Source organism: Dama dama, chromosome 5, assembly GCF_033118175.1.
Source record: "Dama dama isolate Ldn47 chromosome 5, ASM3311817v1, whole genome shotgun sequence".
Lineage (NCBI taxonomy): Eukaryota > Metazoa > Chordata > Mammalia > Artiodactyla > Cervidae > Dama > Dama dama.
The window spans coordinates 28,555,270-28,574,215 of NC_083685.1; positions in this window are offsets into that span (position 1 = coordinate 28,555,270).

Genomic DNA, 18,946 nt, shown 5'->3' on the forward strand with positions numbered 1-18,946 from the left:
ATGGGGTCGCAAAGAGTCGGACACGACTGAGCGACTTCACTTCAAGACAAAAGCTGATAATTCTCATCCAAAATCTCTTTCTTCTGGGATCATTCCCTCTCTCAGAACAGAGTGAGACCCTGTGACTGAGTTCTAGTGAATGGAAACAGCAGAGATGGATGTCTGTCCTCTGGATGTGTCCAATCTCTCTTCTCATAGAAGTGTTGGACATTATGTGTTGAAGGTGCGAAGACCTCTGTCAGCCTAATGCTATCATTAGCACTTGATCTAAACTATTATGTTACCAGTGCTTGGTCACTACAACGAGTCCTAGATGTTACAGAAGTTTGGACAGCCCTAACTAAACTGGGTACACTGGAATATTTCAATCTTGGAACTATAACTTTGGCAGCAAGGGGAGGGAATCATTTAGGAGACTACTGTAATAGACTCGAGAACCTGGACTCAAAAAGATAAAGGGTTTATCTGATGGACAAAAAATTCCCCCCCCAAAAAAATTTCCCACCCCAGCTGCTACCTCTTCCATTTGTCCCTTCCTTCCTTCACTTCTTTTAAATCTGGGAGATATGATGATATATAAATGCCATACAAAAAGGCAATGGCAATTAAGATAAATGGAAAACTCACAAACTCAAAATCTTTAGTAGGTAAATTTCTAAGAGCTTGTGATGGATTTAATATGGTAGATGAATTACACAAAGACAGCTAGAATGAGGGTTTCCCTGGTGGCCAGTGGTTAAAAACCTGTCTGCCAATGCAAGGGACATGGGTTTGATCCCTGGTGTGGGAATATCTCACATGCCTTGGGGCAACTAAGTTCATGCTCTGCAACAAGAGAAACTACTGCAATGAGAGGCTGTGCACTGCAACGAAGACTAGCCCCTGTTCACCGCAGGTAGGGAAAGCCCAAGTGAAGCAATGAAGGCCCAGAGTAGTCAAAAATAAATAAATGAAAGAAAGAAAGAAAGAAATCTATATGACCCACAAGTATGGCTTACGTCAGTGATTAGATACCATGTAGGAAATTTAGAGAAGGAACATGACTAAGATGAACAGTAAATAAGTATTAAGCACATTGACTTTGATTTGGCTGTAAACCACTGAATAGTTGAGGAAGACATGTCTAAAAGGTAAGTCAGTTTGGAGTTTAGCCAAGAGGTCTGGGCCATTGATAACTTTGCATGGTCACGTTTGTGTGAAGCAATGAAAACTGGGTGAGGGAATGGTACAAGTCCTCAAGCTGGTGATGGGAAATTTTGATTTAAAGATGGACAGAAGGAAAACAGATGCCCTCAGGGAGTAAAAGGGGTGGCCAGAGGGATGGGATAAAAAACAAAATAGCAGGGGATGAATCACCAAAGCTAAAGAAAAAGAGCATTTCAAGTTCCAAAATTCCAAAAGCACTTCAGACAAGGACAAAAAATAATTCATTAGATAATGCATCACGAAGGTCATTGTTGACTTTACAAAGAGCAGTTGGCAAGAAATGCTGGTGACAGAAGTCTGATCCCAGTAGACTAAGCCATGGCTGGATGAAGGACAGCATGGGACAGACAGCCCCCCTAAAAAGCTGATGACTGGATGATAACCATAGAGGAAGGTCAAGTCAAGACAGAGATTAGTATTTTTTCGCTTTGAATGGAGAAGCCTTTATCATATTTACACTGCAGAAGATAAGAACAGTTCTGCAGATCTGGAAGGAGAGATGACACATGATTGAAGTCTCTAAAGCCAAGGAGGAGAAAGTATGTAGCTTTGACTTGGGCGGAAGTGTTCCTTCTCCATCTACTGAGGGGGAGAAAAGTAAGAACTGAAGTTTATGCACATTATGTAGCAAGACTTTCAAGAGAGGCCTCCTTTGAAGGTATCTCTGTGATAAAATGAAATGACTAAAGTGAAAATTAAATGATACAGAAAATGAAACTGTGAGAGAGAAGGGATGGGGTTGGTAGGTCTGGACATTCCGGTCATAATTTGAGAGAACATTCTGGTCATGATTTGAGAGAAAGCACACTGGCCAGGGCATAATGGAATTTGCTGGGTTGCCCTGAGGACGCCGATGGGGCTGGACACCATGGCTTTGTAAGGGCACCTATTCTTGTGTGATTTTCTCCAGGCAGCAGGATAGCTGGAGACATACTACCGAACACCCAAGGTAATAGTTTCAATCCAGAGTGAGATTTCCAGGGTTTTGTAAGATGAATAAACAAGGCAGCAGAAGAGGCAAGTAATGGTGAGTGGAGTCTCTGCTAAAATGTCGTGTCCAACTCTTTGCCACCCCACTGACCTGCAAGGGGCCTTTAAGCCCCCTCTGTTCAAGGGATTTCTCGGGAAGAATACTGGAATGGGTTGCCATTTCTTCCTCCAGGGGGATCTTCCTAACCCAGGGACTGAATCCGCATCTCCTGCTTCTCCTGCATTGGCAGGCAAATTCTTTACCACTGGAAAGCCTTGTCGTTTATAATGTTGGCTAGTAAATTGCTTTAGATTGTGTTACACATAGTATGGACATAATGCGTTGGCACACAGTGTAGAAATGCAGTCCCAGAGGGACAAAATAAAAGCTTGTTTTAATCACTGACTTTTAGTCCATAAAACTTTATTTGAAGCATAAAGGATTTGCCAATGTATTTTACTGCAGCAGTCTTTAAGTGGGCATTTGGCACTGCCCTAAACTCAAGAGTTATACGTCTAACATCTTCTCCAAAGATGACAGCTAATTCCATCCTGATGTGCTGGTTTGCCTTCCTATAAAAACAGCCTAAGTTCTTGAACTTGAAATGGTGATAACATACTTTTGCTTTTCACATGTCATGGGTTTTATTTAGCTTCATCATGCTCTCAGGAAAGGACAGAGTACCCAAGGGAATACATATCTTTTTGGAAATTTTTCTCTTGGTTTTCTTAGCTGACCTACTGCTCATGATGCAAAATCATTCTATCTGATATAAAATTGTCAGAGTGCAAAATGTCATGATCGAAAGGAGCATGGTGCTAAATTTAAACTGGGAAAGGACTTTATCATCGAAGAGAGATTCTATTTTGTGCTCTTAGTAATAATGGAGAGTGACACGTCTTTGCCACTAGCTGGCTTTTCTGTGTTGCTTCTGTTGCCAATAGCCACACTGCTCCATGGTGATCTTAATGGATGGTGACACATATTGTTGATTATGTTGACATAATTCTTCTAACGCCCCTTCTTTATGAATAGGGGATGGGATGGGGATGTTTCTTGTTGTTTTAACTATGTGCCAAACCAAATATCACTTATATTCTTAATGATTTATGTTAGAATCTATTCACTTGTGTGGTATGATTGTTTAGTGTTTTTTGTGTTTATAAATCTCTTAATTGGATATACCTATGTGTATATGTACATCAGTTTGTGTTCTTTGCAACTAAAGTCCTAACATTAACTAATTATTTACCACAGTCAATAAAAATAACTGAGTAGTTATTGAGCACTGCTGGGTCAGTTGCATCGCTAAGTCAGATGCATACGATAGAAACATTTCAACTTTGTTGACATGGAAGCTAAGGCTCAGAGGTAAGGTCACCTCTCAAAGTAGGTATATTAGGTTCAGAGCTGACCCTAAAATCCACATTTTAAACATGTACTCAATTATTCTTCTTAAATTGTTCTCAAACTAGCTGTTAGGGTTGACTGCAGATAATTGAGCAAAGAAAATGACTCCCTTTCCCCAAGTTGTATATATGTGAATTTTGTAATCTGTGGTATTAGGTAACAAAACTTGGTTAACACTTGCTTGCCCCAAATTATACAATTAGCCTTGCCTTGGGGGAAATAGCTGTGAATGCAAGTATAATTTAAAGCTATGTTCTTCTCATTTTTATTTACTTATTTATTTTTGGCTGCCCTGGGTCTTGGCTGCTGCATGAGGACTTTCTTTAGTTGCAGTGAGTGGGGTCTACTCTCTAGTTGTGGTACGTGGTCTTCTCACTGTGGTGCCTTCCTTGTTGCAGAGCACAGGCTCTAGGCGCTCAGGCTCCGTAGTTGTGGTGCGTGGCCTTAGTTGCCCTGTTGCATGTGGAGTCTTCCAGACCAGGGATCGAACCTGTGTCCTCTGCACTGGCAGGTGGATTCTTTACTACCGGACCACCAAGGAAGTCCTTCTCATTTTTAAATAGGTTATTTAATTTAGTTATATCATCATCTTCATTTGCCTTTTATTTATGATGCATGGTCAAAGATTAAAAAATTTACATGAGAATCAAAAGTCAACAATAGTTTAATATTATCTAGTCAATTTAACTGTTATGTTGAAGAGTATTGTGTGGGGTTTTCAGATCTTCAAGAGAAGTTACTTTCTAAATGGGAAATAATAGTAAGAAATAATGCCTACTCTGTCAGGTGGAAAATAGGGAAATGTTCCCCAGTAAACTATGATTTTTAACTATATACTGATGATTAAGATTTGGCAATTTAGAAAAATAAGGTGATTTAGTTTATAGCCTTCTGAGTGGAATGCCTAGGGACATCAGTCAGAAACAACGTTCTGCAAAAAAGAAGAAAAACACTTTTTTTATATGAGGCACTGGACATGTTTGGGTTTTGTTGTTGAATTTCATAATCTTAAAGCTCAGTGAACAAGATATTATTGCTCTAATTTTAGGTGAGGAAATTGAGATTTGAAGAGATTTTGTTCAAGATTACAGAGCAATAGCATAATTTGACTCTAAGGTCATGCTTTTAATCCCATGTCCATGCTACCTTCCATGGATTATATAAAAATAAAAAAAAAACACTTATTGGAGTATAATTGATTTACAATGTTATATTAGTTTCCAGTGCACATCAAAGTGATTCCATTATACATACACATATATATATTCATTATTTTTCAGTCTTTTCTTCCATGTAAGTTATTATAGAATATTGAATAGAGTTTCCTGTGCTATCAATAGGTCCTTGTCATTTATTTATTTTACATATAGTAGTTAGTGTATGTATGTTACTCCCAAGCTCCTAATTTGATCCCCACATTTACCTTGTTATCATGGAATTGAGAAGTCATGAAAGAGCTTTGATTATCAAGCTCATAAAAATCTATTTATATCAATAAGGACTTTTTATTGTGCTTTCAGTGCTGTCCATAAAACGATGTTGTAGTTTGTTTAGTAGTCATACCCTTGTCACATTAAAAATGTTTGCATATATTTTGATGAACTTGATAAAAATTGCCCTTTCATAATTCCATGATAGCAAAAAAGTGTTTGGTAATTTCATTATATACTCTCCTTATTAGGTGAAGGATGCATGAATCATTTACAAGAGTAAGAATTGTGATTGGATTTATCTAACAATGCTTTATGAATGTGGATAAAATGCATTGGTTTTTCTTTGCCTTATTGCCCCTTTGTTAGGTAACAATATGTTTCTTTACCTGCAAAGCTAAACACCACCTTCTAAATCACCATGACCATCAAGGATTGCACTGCCCTGTGAAGGCTGACTTGCACTGGTCCTTCGACTTTTAACTTCTCTGTCTTTGTAACTCAATGGGTCACATAAATAAATATTGAAGATAGGTTGTCATTCATTTTTGTTGGTCAAAAACCAGCTCGAAGGTGTGTGAGAAAGAATAGTGTGGAAAATTATTCTTGAAGTCAGAGGAGCAGGAATCAAACTGGACGTAGATCTCTTCAGATTCAGTTATTTTAATCATCAGCTCTTCTGAACCAGAATTTCCCAGGACACTGTGAGAAGTTCTTGCTTCTCGACCTAAATGTGTTATTATAGGAACTGAGTATCCTTTAAAAATCATCATTGAATTTCCTGTTGAAAGTTGACAAATTCCATAGAAAGTATTAAATGCTCTTGCTTATCAAAATGCCCGTTCCTCTACTAGACAAAATAAGTCTCCAGCTCAAATAAAGTTTGAGATGACATTGAAGAGAACTTTCCTTAAATGACCTTAATGATGTGTGGCATTGATTTACTTTTCATTCTCCAATTATAAATAAATTGCAAACAATTTGCATTATTTTTTCTTGATAATGGAAGGAAAATAGTAAAGAAAAACAACTGAGTTATACATGCTTGTCCATTTTTATTTCATTTAAGTTAATAGAAGGCAAATTGGATGGAGAACAGAATAAGGTTCATTAGAATTATCATCCCTAAAGTGACCAGACAGAGTATTTTCACTCTGATCATCATTATCGTCTCTGCTGCAGGGAAGGCTGTGGTGCATCCTGCTGAGAACCCACCAGCTCCCACACGTGCTCACAGTATCATCCTGGCTAAGTTTCTTTTAACATCTTTATGCCTTACTCTCCTCCTCTGTCAGCAAGAATAATACCAGAGATGCGATTTTTATACGAATAAACATTATGGATTAAATGTTTGTGTTATTGATATGTTGGACCTCATCCCCCTAAGTGAACGTCTTAGGATACGGGGCCGTTGGGAGGTGATTAGGGTTAGGTGAGGTCTTGAGGATGAAGCTCTCAGGAATGGCGTCAGTGCCTTTCTGTTAGGACAGACGAAGAGAGTTGAATTCTTCGCTCCCTGCCGTGGGAGGATGGGAGGAGTCCGTCTGTGATCTGGAAGAGGGCCCTCACCACAACTCGACCACTTTGGCTCTGTAACTGCTGTTTATAAGGCACACAGCTATGCACTCTGTTACAGCGGGCCAAAACTTGCTAAGACAAATGTTTTAGAATGTGCTCAGGACAGCGTTTGGCGCAGAAGGACCGTACTCTGAGTGTGAGATATTAGCTGCTTTGTTGTTTTTTAGTAGCTAAGTCGTGTCTGATGCCTGCGATCCCGCGGACTGTAGCCCGCCAAGTTCCTCTGTCCAGGAAATTCTCCAGGCAAGAATACTGGAATGGGTGGCCATTCCCTTCTTCAGGGGATCTTCCCAACCTAGGGCTCGAACCAGAGTCGCCTGCACTGGCAGACGGATTCTTCACCACTGAGCCACTAGGGCAGTCCATTAATAACTTTTTATCAATAGCAGCTTTACTTCACTGGTAAAAGTACAGAATTTGCCTTTCATTTACACTTGTCTAGTCATACCGTTTTCCTGGAGTCAACTGAGATTAGATGAGTTTTTGTTGTGGCTCCATTTTGCTCAACTCTCTTCTGCTGGCCACACCCCCTCTACCCTCAACGGCGCCTCGCCTCCCCTCTACTTCCCTGGGAGGCTGTTACTTCACTTTTCCAAAGACCACTTCAAACACACCTCCTCTGTGTCATGCTCACTATTACTCATTGCAAGGTTGTATCAGTTTCTGTGTTGCTGTAACAAATTGCTAGGAAGTTGGTGGCTTAAGACAACAGAAGTTTGCCTTCTCACAGTTCTGCAGGCCAGAAGTTCAAAATCAAGGTGTCAGGAAGACTGCTCCTTCCAGAAGCTCCAGGGAGAATAAGTCCCTAGTTCAGGAGCTTCTGGTAGTCCTGGTGTTCTGAGGGTCATAGCAGCATCTCTCCAGTCTTCAAGACCGGTATCTTCAAGTCTCTCTGTTGGTTTTCACATTAGCTCTCTCTTCCTCTGTGTAATCTCGCTCTGCTTCTCAGTTGTGATGGTTGAGGACCCACTCACTTAGTTCGGGATAATCTCCCCAAATTGAGATTGTTAGCTTAATCACTTCTGCAAGGCCCTTCTTCCTGGTAAGGCAAGATTTACACATTCCATTGATCAGTATCTAGTATTTTTATTTTGGGTGGCCATTTTTCGGACTACTGCATAAGTGATCTCTTCTTTGAATATGCAAATGTGTTGATATTTTTCTAATAGCACTAATCTCATTAAAAAATAATTATATGTCTCACATGTGTTGTTACCTGTTGCATTGTTTTTGATGTACTCTAAATCTGCTTTTATTATATTCAACTGCTAGGCCTTAGGTTTATCAAACCAAGAAGACCAGATTCTTGCATGCAAAGAGCTTGTAGCCTAGTTGGAGAGATGGACAAATGAAGAAACAATTGGAAACAAATGTGAGGATGCTAAATATGCAGAGAAATCAGAGAGAGGCAGTCCCCTGGGGTCATGTACGAATTCAGAGCACATGGACCTAAAATTGCTTCTAATATAGACGTTATATCCAATTCATATATTTCTGAACACTAATTACTAGAATCTTGATTGAGGACTTTCAATATTACTAACCTGAAATGTGCATGATATGTAATTAAAACCTAACCTTTTAGTGACTATGACCCTAATTCTTTGAGGTATTATGCAGAATAAAGGCCTCTACACTGTCTCCTTTTCTTTAAAAACATTTTTAAAAACATAGTTAAAAACATTTGACTACAATTTCTTGTTCTTTGCTGAGATGAGAGGGAAGCATCTTATATCTTGGTCTATTGACTTATTTATCTCCTTCCCTTTTGAAATAATTGCATCCTCAAAGGAAAGTAGGATTGTCTTACAATCTCTGCTTAACCTTCTGAACTAACCCTCAAGTTAATATCTAAGTGGCATGAAAGAGCTTTGATCTCCTCATTCTGATCCTCTGGTGATTGGCGCTCTGATGTGGAGGAATAAGAGTAGTTGCTCCTCTCATGATCCACCTTTTAGGATTTTCTTCCTCCAAGGGCCTCAAGGGCATTGACTTTAGGTCAGAAGTGTTGCAGTGTTATGAAAGTTACAGTCTGGTTACAACTACATGTTCATTTATGACAATTTTCTCTTCCAGTAATTTATTCCCACCTGTGTAAAAAACAAGGATAATCTTTTTATTTGTGTGTTTTAGTCTTAATAGAATTATTACACCCTGATTTTTATGAGATTTTATAATACTTCTGCTCCCTTCACTCAAAAGCATCTTTTGTTCTGTGTGTCTCCCTGATAAAAAATTCTCACTTTAGTCTAGATAACCATAACTACAATAAACTGGCTTGTTTGAACATAAAGAAAAATTTTCTATGCCATTTAGTAAAGAGAGTAAAGAAGACTTTATTTAAGAAGGACTCCTGAACTAGACAACAGGCTCACTTCTGAATAAAGAAAAGTAGGAATTCATAGCCAGGGAACAGGGTGAGGGTTAGTGAGTAGAAAATCACTAAGAGGATGCAGGAAATTCTGGGGGAATGAACCAACCTGAAAGGATTCGTGCTGAAGGTGGGTCAGAGTGACCAGCTGTCCAGGGTGGGGATGAGGACATTTAGGGTGGTCAGATATCAACAGTGAATGATTCTGGCTGAACTGACCTAGTGGAATTCTTGCTAAAATTGGACCCTACAAAGATGGAGACAGGACTCCCAGGGAGACTTTGGGTGAGCAGACATCTCAGAGGAGTAAGATGAGAATTTGATCCAGAAGAGATTCTCTTTTCTGAACATTCATGAGGGCATTAAAAATATATAGCAAAATCTTTCACCATCCCATCCCTGAAGGTAACTTATGCCTGCAAATACTATGTGTTTCATGCACTGCAGGCAGTAGTTATTGCCATTCTTGAGTTAAAGATAAGAACAGTGAGGCTCATATTTGTAATTTATAGATATATGACATCATTAGGGCTTCCCCAGTGGCTCAACGGTAAAGAATCCACCTGCAATGCTGGAGATGCAGGAGACATGGGTTTGATCTCTGGGTGGGGAAGATTCCCTGGAGGAGGGCATGGCAACCCACTCCAGTATTTTTGCCTGAAGAATCCCATGGACACAGGAGACTATACACAGGAGACTATACATAGGACTATACACAGGAGTGGGCTATAGTCCGAGGGGTCATGAAGAGTTGGACCCGATTAAAACGACTGAGCACAGCATGTGACATCATTACTTTCTAGTAAATATATGTAAAGTAACATTTAAGTGAAATAACAACAACAAAAAAGAACACTGAGGCTCAGAAAAGCTAGGATAAAATTTCCAAGACCCAACAGCTAGGAAGTGCTGAAATGAACTAGTTTAGGATGACTTGGGAATCACCAGTGCATAATTGCAATGGAGAAGCTGGGAGTTGGAGAAGGTAGCCACAAGGAGCAGGTCATCTGCTCTGATGGAAGGGACCTGGGGCTACAGTGGTCTGGCTCCACCCTCTTCCTGCCCTCAGCTTCCTATGACAACTTCCATTGGCCTAATCCATCAGGAAGGTAGGGGACAAGGGAGCTTTTCTATGCAGTCCCCATGGGACATGGCCCAGAGTGGCGAAGAGGGAGCTGATCTAGGGGAGCAAACAGGAGTTATCCATTTGAGGGCTGACAAAGTTAGGGTAATCTGTGTTCTGGGTTCAATGTTTTTATGTTAAAGTCCTCATATCCAGTAGCTCAGGATGTGGCTATATTGGGAGACAGATGTTTAAAGAGGCAAACAATTCTTAAAAATGTGGCCGTTAGGTTGGACCCAATATAATTTGACTGGATCCTCAGAAGAACTTTGAACACAGAAAGAGATAGAGGGAAGATGACATGAAGATTCAGGGTGAAGACAGCCATCGGCACACTGTGGAGAGAGGCCTGGAGCCGGTCTTTCCCTCATGGCCCAAGGTAGGAGCCAACTGCAATGCCTCAATCTCAGACTCCAGGCTGTGAGAAAGGGAAGTTATTCTGTTCACTCCACTCAGTCTGTGGTACTTTGCTATATCAGCCTAGGAAATGAAAATATTTAAGAATGTGACCATGGAAATTATTGATTGAGGTGGGGTAGAGGACAAGCAAAAGCCAAGAACTGAAAAGCTTCTTTGAAGGGTTCCAACCATCATATGGGCTTCCCTGGTGGCTCAGTAGCAAAGGATATACCTCCAATGCAGGAGATGTGGGTTTGATCCCTGGGTGGGAAAGATCTCCTGTAGAAGGAAGTGACAACTCACTCCAGTGTTCTTGCCTGGGAAATCCCATGGACAGAGGAGCCTGGTGGGCTATAGTCCATGGGGTCGCAAAAGGGTTGGAGACAACTTAGCAACTAAAAAACAACAACAACAACCATCACATATGTGGTTGTTGAAATCAAGATTTACGACAGGTAGGGTTGAAGAGGGTGCCAGTGAGCCAGGAGCTAAAATCAAGGAAGACAGATTTATGGGAGGGTAGGTAGGATCTGGATGCCCTGAGGGATGGGAGATAGATGGTGGCAGCAGGAGAATGTGGTGATTTTATCATGGAGGAGATAGAATGATCTGGAAGAGACAATGAGGAGTGGCAGGCCCTGGGGAGGAGGGGACAGCAACCACTAGAAATGGCTTCGGAAAATGCATCTGTTTCTTCACTAATTTAACATGGATTTATTGAGCACCTGGTCCACACTCAGCACTCTTCTAACTCTAGCAGTGTACCAATGAAAAAAATATTAAAACTCCTGGTCTTGTAAGGGAGAGATATAGTAATAAATTTACTTGATAAATAGTAAACAGAAACAACAAAAAATTATATGGCCCCTAGAACATATTAAATATCATTGGGAAAAGTAAGGCGAGTTAGGAACTTGAGTAGAGGGTGACATTTTATATATATATATATATATATATATATATATATATGCACACACACAAATATGTATAAAATATATAATATATGGACACCAGGCTCCTCAGTCCATGGAATTTTCCAGGCAAGAATACTATAGTGGGTTGCCATGCCCTCCTCCAGGGGATCTTCCCAACCCAGGGGTTGAACTTGGATCTCCTGCATTGCAGGCAGATTCTTCACCATCTAACCCACTAGGGAAGCCCCATAAATAAATATATATTATAGTATAGTATAAATATAAATACACTTTTAAGGTTGAAATTTTAAACAATAATCAAGAATGTTAAATTGCCAAGAGAAGGGTGGGGAGCTTTTAGGTGTGTGATGGGCTGCTGGGTGAGGCTGCTGTGAGCTTCATGGAAGGAGCTTGCAGTGCAGGAAAGCTGAGGCTCCTGAGCAGCAAGAGGAGGGAAGGCCATTTGGAGGAACGCTGTGGAGGAGAATCCACACAAGCCTCACTTCCAAATCCCACCTGAAGAATTTCTCCCTAAACCCACTGTTTTCTGATGCAGATCTACCTCCTCTCTGATCTTCATGTTCCCCTTCTCTGGCAGTTTTCTTCTGCTTGGTTCTAGGATCCTATCCTCAGACAGATTCCCTGCACTTCCTATAGGTATTACCCCAGGGCCTCACTGTATTCTTATGACTCCATAATTTACATTTTCATCTCTTTCTTAAAAGATATTAATCTTGAACTGTATTTTTTAGGCATTTCAAATTAAAGATTAATTCATCATTTTTTCCACAAACTAGCTTCTGTTTCTTTCTTTTCTATTTCCTGACTTTACCATCTATCCAAGACACCCAAGCAAAAACTATCCTGTTGTCTTGGATTCCTTTCTTTTTTCACTGACACCCTTGGGATATGGAATATTTCCTGCCATGTAAGTAAACAAAGGATGTCACAGTCATTAGCAATTGCAGCCACCACAGATGGTGAGCTGGTAAGTCCTGAGGGAACTCAGGAAGGAAGAGAATATCTGCCATCTGGCAACCATCAGGCTGCAGCCACTCCCCACAATGAGCCCAGAGGAAACTCAGGATGTGAAAACACTGGCCCCAGACAACTGAGGTGCATATCAAAGGTATGGTTTTAGTGAGTCCAGACTTTTGCATCTTCCCATACATAGAAAAGTGGTAGGGGAACTGTTGAAGATGAGGGGAACTGTTGAAGATGAGGGGAACCATTGAAGATGGTGGAGGAGTAAGATAGGGAGATTACCTTTGACCTCACAACATCAAAAATATATCTGCATGTGGAACAACTCCCACAGAATACTTTCTGAACACTGGCAGAAGATCCCAGACTTCTAAAAAGGCAAGCCAAACTCTCCAAAATGAGGCAGGACAAATAATAAAGATAAAAAATAGAGACAAAGAATTTTGGTGTGGGGACCTGTGCCCAAGGGAGGGAGTCATGAAGGAGGAGAAGTTTCCGTACACTCAAAAACCCCCTCATGAGTGGGAATGGAGGGGAGCTGCTGAACCTCAGAGGGGAATGCAGAAACAGGTGCTTGGAAGGCAAAACAGAAAGAATTCACCACAGAGATAGTTGCTGAACAGCACTTCCCAGCCAAGAAGCAGCTTGCATGCCCTCCATGGCAAGTGGGGGCGGGGTGTTGAGGTTCAGGCTTTGGGGGTCAGACACCTGCAAGAGTACTGGGGTTGACTGCCTTGAAGATACTCTGAAGGGGCTAGTATGACCCAGCTGAGAGAGTCTAGGGAAAAGCCTAGGCCTCCCAGAGAGGTGAGAGATCATTGCCATTGGGATCCTTTAACTTTCCACGCTTGCAGAACATAGGAACCCTCCTTTGTGAATGCCATAGTTGGGATAAGCAAGAGTTGTGAACTTCCCTACCCTCGAGGTAGATATGTCTGGCCAAAGCCCCAGCCAAAGCTGTCCAGTTTGGAGTCTAGTTCAGAGGCAGAACTAGACATGACCGAAGTTTACTATCCCAGAGAGGGGGAACGCAAACCGACTGGCCACTGCCAAAGCCAGGGTGAGTGCCTGAGGCAAGGGACAAATGATTGCCGCTGTGGTCCTGATACCAGAGGTAATAGCTCCCACCAAGCCATGAGCAAGCACGAGTTACGACCCATATATTCCTGGAAGCTTATGCAGTTTGGCTTTGCGAGGGACACAAGGCTGAGGGCCAATCCCTCTGGGAAAGCACACTACCCACTTCAGACTGTAGCAGTTTCTTGCAGGCCTCAACTGCAGCAGGCACTCCCCAAACACCCCAGTTCTGGCTGCCATACCTCTCCCTCTCCCCGGCCCGCCTTATTTTTTCATGTTTTGCAGTGCTCGTTAGTTATATTTCATTCCCCCCATGTTTCTGATTTTGTGTTGTTGCTAGTCTAATGTTTGGTATTCATTGTCACTTGTGGATTTGCTTATTGGCTTGATTAGTCACTTCTTTTTTGATTCCCATTTTTATCCTTTTTTCCCTTTTCTCTTTGCAAGTGTGTGAGATAACCCAAAACACTACTGGACATAGCACTGACCTTCAGAAAGACAAGATCCAGCCCCACCCATCAGAACAGGCACAAGTCCCCCAACCAGGAAAGCTTCACAAGGCACTGATCCAACCCCACCCATGGCGGAAGATTACATAAATAAGACGAACTACAGCCTTCCAGCCTGCAGAAATGAGACTCGAAACACAGTGACTTAAAAAAGGGAAAAGACAGAGATACAAGTAGCAGATGAGGGAACATAGTAAAAACCCACAGGACCAAACAAATGAAGAGGAAATAAGCAGTCTACCTGAAAAAGAATTAAGAGTAATGATGGCAAACATGATCCAAAGTCTTAGAAATAAAATGGAGGCACAGATAGAAAGAATGGAGCCATGAATTGAGAAAATACAAGAAAAGTTTAATGAGGACCCAGAAGAAATAAAGAATAGACAATCAACAATGAAAAACCCAATCAGTTCAGTTCAGTTCAGTCACTCAGTCGAGTCTGACTCTGTGACCCCATGAATTGCATCACACCAGGCCTCCCTGTCCATCACCAACTCCTGGAGTTTACTCAAACTCATGTCCATCGAGTTGGAACACAATAATTGAGATTAAAAATACACTAGAGGGAACCAATAACAGAATAACAGATAAGTGAGCTGCAAGATAGAATTGTGCAAGTAACAATGCAAATGGAAATCTAAAGAAAGTGAGAATCACTGTACTCATATCAGATAAAATAGATTTTAAAGACTGTTCCAAGAGACAAAGAAGGACACTACATAATGATCAAGGGATCAATCCAAGAAGAAGATAAAGCAATTATAAATATGTAGGCACCCAACATAGGAGCACCTCAACGCATAAGACATAAATGCTGACAACTATTAAAGGGGAAATTGACAGTTGCACAATAATACTGAGGGATTTAGCACCCCACTCACACCAATGGGCAGATCATCTAGACAGAAAATTAATAAGGAAACACAAGCTTTAAATGATGCATTGGACAGTTGGATCTAATTAATATCTACACCGGGAAGTTCATTCAAAAACAGTAGATTTTAATTTTTTTCTCAAGTGCACATGAAGCAGTCTCTAGGATAGACCAGATCTTGGGTCACAAATCAAGCATTGGTAAATTAAAAAAATTGAAACCATTTCAAGCATCTTTCTGACCACAATGCTATAAGATTAGATGTCAACTACAGGAAAAAAACGACTGTTAAAAGCACAAGCATGTGGAGGTTAGGCTAAACAATACACTTCTGAATAACAAAGAGGTCACTGAAAAAAGTAAAAAAGGAAATAAAAAAATACCAGAAACAAATGACAATGAAAACATGACAACTCAAAATTTGGGAGATGCAATAAAAGCAGTGCTAAGAGGGAATTTTATAGCAATACAAGTCTACCTCAAGAAATAAGAGAAACATCAAACACCTAAAGCAACTAGAAAAAGAACAAACAACCCAAAAATTAATAGAAGGAAAAAAACCATAAAGATCAGAGCAGAAATAAATGAAAAGGAAACAATAGCAATGATCAATAAAACTAAAAGCTGGTTCTTTGACAAGATAAACAAAATTGACAAACCATTAGCCAGACACATCAAGAAAAAAGGGAGAAGACTCAAATCAATAAAATTAGAAATGAAAAATGAGAAGTTACAATAGAACATAGGAACACAAAGGATCATAATCTCTTATGAGATTATGCAACTCTTATGAGTTGCCCATTATACTATGGGCAACTATATGCCAATAAAATGGACAACCAGGAAGAAGTAGACAAATTCTTAGAAAATTATAACCTTTCAAAACTGAGTAAGAAAGAAATGGAAAATCTGAACAGACCAATCATAAGCATGGAAATCAAAACTGTAATAAAAAATCTTACAACAAACAAAAGCCCAGAGCCAGATGACTTCACAGGTGAATTCTACCAGAAGTTTAGAGAAGAGCTAGCACCTATTCTGCTGGAATTCTTCCAGAAAATTGCAGAAGAAGGAAAACCCTCAAACTCATTCTACAAGACCACCATCATGCTGATACCAAAACCGCAAAGATACCACAAAAAGAAAATTACAGATCAATATCACTGATGAACACAGTTGCAAAAATCTTCAACAAAATTCTAGCAAACAGAAACCAACAGCATATTAAAAGGATCATGCGTCATGATAAAGTGAAATTTATCCCAGGGATGCAAGGATTCTTCAATATATGCAAATCAATCAATGCGATATAACAAATTGAAAGATAAAAACCCTATGATCATCTCAATAGATGCAGAGAAAGCTTTTAACAAAATTCAGCACTGATTTATGATGTTATGATGTTCAACACCTACTCCAGAAAGTAGGCATAGAAGGAACATACTTCAACATAATGAAGGCCATATACAATAAAACTACAGCAAACATTATTCTCAATGGTGAAAGTTTGAAAGCATTTCCTCTAAGATCAGGAACAAGACATGACTTCCCACTCTCACTACTATTATTCAATGTAGTTTTTGAAGTCCTAGCAATGACAATCAGAGAAGAAAAAGAAATAAAGGGAATCCAGATTGGAAAAGAAGTAAAACTCTCACTCTGCAAATGACATATTACACGTAGAAAACCCTGAAGAGGCCACCATAAAATTACTAGAGCTAATCAATGAATATAGTAAGGTCTCAGGATATAAAATTAATATATAGGAAATCCCTTGCATTCCTACACACTAACAATGAAAAATCAGAAAGAGAAGGAAAAATGTCCCATTCACCATTTCAACACAAAGAATAAAATACTTAGGAATAAACCTACCTAAGGAAACAAAGACCTGTATGCAGAAAACTATAAGACACTGATAAAAGAAGCCAAAGATGATACAAACAGATGGAGAGATATACCATGTTCTTGGATTGGAAGATCAATATTGCAAAAATGACTATATTAACCAAAGCAATCTGCAGATTCAATACAATCCCTATCAAACTACCAATGGTATTTTTCAAAGACTAAGAGCAAAAAACTTCACAATTTGTATGGAAACACAGAAGACCCCAAATAGCCAAAACAATCCTGAGAAAGAAAAACAGAGCTGGAGGAATCAACCTTCCTGACCTCAGACTATGCTACAAATCTGTAAAGCTACAGTCATTAAGACAGTATTGTACTGGCACAAAACCATTAATGCAGACCAATAGAACAAGATAGAAAGACCAGAGATAAACACACACCTTTGGGCACCTAGGGCTTCCCAGCTGGTGCTAGTGGTAAAGAGCCCACCTGCCAATGCAGGAGATGTGGGTTCGACCCCTGGGTGGTGAAGATCCTTTTGAAGAGGGCATGGCAATCCATTTCGGTATTCTTGCCTGGAGAATCACATGAGTATAGCAGTCTGGTGGGCTACAGTCCATAGGGTCACGAGGAGTCAGACGTGACTGAAGTGACTTAGCACGCACATTGGCACATTATCTTTGACAAAGGAGGCAAGTATATACAATGGAGAAGAGATAACCTCGTCAATAAGTGGTGCTGGGAGAATTGGACAGCTATATGTAAAAGAATGAAAGTAGAACATTTCCTAACAACATACATTAAAAATAAACTCAGAATGGATTAAAGACTTAAATGTAAGGCCAGAAACTGTAAAGCTCTTAGAGGAAAACATACACAGTGCACTCTCTGACATAAATCACAACAAGATCCTTTTTAGCCCACCTCTTAGAGTAATGGAAATAAGAACAAAAATTAACAAATGAGACCTAATTAAACTTTAAATCTTCTGCATAGCAAAAGAAGCAATAAACAAGATTAAAAGACAACCCTCAGAATGGGAGAAAATAATTGCAAATAAAACAACTGACAAAGGATTAATCTCCAAAATGTATAAGCAGCTCATATTTGTTTTTCAATATCAGAAAAACAAACAGCCCAACCAAAAAAAAAAAAAAAAAAAAGGAAGGGTAAAAGATCTAAACAGACATTTCTCCAAAGAATACATGCAGATGGACAGTAAACATAAGAAAAGAGGCTTAACATCACTCATTATTAGAGAAATACAAATCAAAACTACAATGAGGTATTACCTCACACCAATCAGAATGGCCATCACCAAAAAAATCTACAAACAATAAATGCTGGAGAGGATGTGGATAAATGGGAACCTTCTTGCACAGTTGGTGGGAATATAAATTGATACAGCTGCTATGGAGACTAGAGAGGACATTCCTTAAAAAAAAAATAGGACTAGAACTACCAGCAATCCCACTACTGGGCATATACCCTGAGAAAACCATAACTGAAAAAGACACACGTACCCCAAGGTTCATAGCAGCACTATTTACAATAGCTAGGACATGGAAGCAACTTAGATGTCCACCAATAGATGAATGGATAAAGAAGATGTGGTACATATATACAATGGAATATTGTGCGTGTGCTAAGTTGCTTCAGTTGTGTTTGGCTCTTTGTCATCCTTATGGATTGTAGCCTGCTTATGCTCCTCTGTCCAAGGGATTCTCCAGGCAAGAATAATGGAGTGGGTTGCTATGCCCTCCTCTAGGGGAACTTCCCAACCCAGGGTTTGAACTCGCTCCTTCTTATGTCTCCTGCATTGGCAGGCAGGTTCTTTACTACTTGTGCCACCTGGGAAGCCCACAATGGAATATTACTCTGCCATGAAAAAGAACAGATCTGGGTCAGTTCTACTGAGGTGGATGAATCTAGAGCCCATACAGGCTGAAGTAACCTATACAGAGTGAAGTAAGTCAGAAAAAAAAACGTATTTGCATTTCTCTGATAATGAGTGATGTTGAGCATCTTTTCATGTGTTTGTTAACCATCTGTATGTCTTCTTTGGAGAAATGTCTGTTTAGTTCTTTGGCCCATTTTTTGATTGGGTCATTTATTTTTCTGGAATTGAGCTGCAGGAGTTGCTTGTATATTTTTGAGATTAATCCTTTGTCTGTTTCTTCATTTGCTATTATTTTCTCCCAATCTGAGGGCTGTCTTTTCACCTTACTTATAGTTTCCTTTATAGTGCAA